Genomic DNA, 2,197 nt, shown 5'->3' on the forward strand with positions numbered 1-2,197 from the left:
TATTGGAAGACAGCTGTTTATTTGTACATTGTCCATGGATGCCTTCTTGCTGCAATGGCAGAGGTGAGTAATTGTGACAGAAACTGAAAAACTGAAAATACCTACTCCTTGGTTCTTTACAGAAAAAGAAAAATTCTGACCACTGGTTTACTCTATTTGCAGTGATAATGATCAATTACACATGTGCATTCATTTTTATACTTTCTCCCATCTTACTTGATCTGCCATTTTTCCTCTTCCCTTTTTATCTTTTTCCTTATTCCTCTTATTTTTCCCCTAATAAATTGAAGAATTTTTCTCTATTATCTAAATTTTAAAAGTCTAAAATTGATTCCACCCTTACTCTGATTAATTCACCTGCTTTATAAAGTCTGAGCATCTATCATCCCCTACTGGACACTACAAGCCATTTCCAGTCACTATTTTAAATCTCCTTTTTTTATAACACCATGGATTAGACACTATTATTACTGTAATTTTTACATTTTTAAAAATTTTACCTTTTTCCACTATTTTTACATGTCAAAAATGTTTTTCCTGGAGCCTTCTTTCTTCCTTTCCTCCAATGAATTCATTGTTTAGATTTTCTTAGTATGTGTCTGCTGGAGTTGATGCCTTCAGAGAGAGAGAAAGAGAGAGAGAGAGGGAGAGTGTGTGTGTGTGTGTGTGTTCTTGCATGTGTGAGCGCATGCATGTGTGTGTGTGTGTTTGGATGTTTTTCAATCTACAAATATCTTGGCAAGGCCCTCCACTTCTCTCTTTCTTGCTCTCTTAGTGTTGTTCAAGTATACTCAATGTGCCTGAGTGTGACTTTTTAGATATTTTTCTATGTGGAATGTGTTGTGTGCTTTTTTAGTCTATGTTTTTTTGTTTTTAATATGTTTTTTAAAATATGTGCTGCTCCTTGTTCTACTTTTTTTCTTATTCCAGAATATTAAGGAGTTTTTTTTAGGACTCTCACTCTGTCTTATTACTTTTTTTTTTTTTTTTTTTTTTTTGAGATAGTTTCTCTCTTGTCACCCAGGCTGGAGTGCAGTGAGGCGATCTCAGTTCACTGCAACCTTTGCCTCCCAGGTTCAAGCAATTCTCCTACCTCAGCTTCCTGAGTGATTATAGGTGCCCACCACCATGCCCAGCTGATCTTTGTTTTTTTAGTAGAGATGAGGTTTCACCATGTTGGCCAGGCTGGTCTCGAACTCCTGACCTCAGGTGATCTTCCCGCCTCAGCCTCCCAAAGTGCTGGGATTACAGGTGTGAGCCGCTATGCCCAGCCTGCCATCCATATTTCTTAACTTCACATATTTTTGACTTGCTTTTCAATTTATTTGTATTTGTCAGTTTGCTAATTTTCCCTCATGCCGTCTCATTTATTTAAACTATAAATAAGAATTTAGTCTTAATGAAAATATTTATTTTTGAAAAATTGTATTTGGGTTATTTGTCAAATATGCCAAGATGACAGTTTTGACAGTTTTCTGTTCCTTGCCGACTTTTTAATCTATTATTATGTTTTATTTATTTCTTTATTTTGAGATGGACACTCTTGCTCCATTGCCCAGGCTGGAGTCTGGTGGTGCAATCTCTGTTCGCTGCAACCTCTGCCTCTCAGGTTCAAGAGATCTTCATGCCTCAGCCTCCCAAGTAGCTGGGATTACAAGCAGAAGCTGTGTCAGTTATGAAGTCTTCCCCATCTGAAATCTATATGTTGTTCTCACTGAGTGTAACCATGAAATTTGGTGGAGCAAGAGTTTCAGACTAAGAAGATAAATAAGAACTAGATATATAAATAAAGAATAGAAGAATTTTGAGAGTGATGAAGTATTAGAAAAGAGAGCTGGGGATGGAAAGAAAGGTCTGGAGGAGTCTGTTTTGATTCTTAAGTAATTCTGGATCTGATGTGTTCACAGAGCCAGCAACAAAAACAAATAATAATACATGTGAAAAGAAGCAAAAAAAAGCATTAAAATTGTTCAGATGAAAACTATTTATATCATTAATGTATTCAAATGTGACCTCTGGTGAATTATGTATTATTTTTCTTTCACATTCCTCATCTTTTGAATCAGAATAACAATAATGCCTATATTGATGGATTGTTGTACACACCAGGGTTACAATATTAAAAAATCTTCACAAGGTACATCGTCAACAACCAGTAACTATTACTATACCAACTGTTTTTTGAAGTATCCAGATA

This window comes from Sapajus apella, unplaced genomic scaffold (genome assembly GCF_009761245.1).
Source record: "Sapajus apella isolate SASKATOON/1434 unplaced genomic scaffold, GSC_monkey_1.0 scaffold228, whole genome shotgun sequence".
Classification (NCBI taxonomy): Eukaryota; Metazoa; Chordata; class Mammalia; order Primates; family Cebidae; genus Sapajus; species Sapajus apella.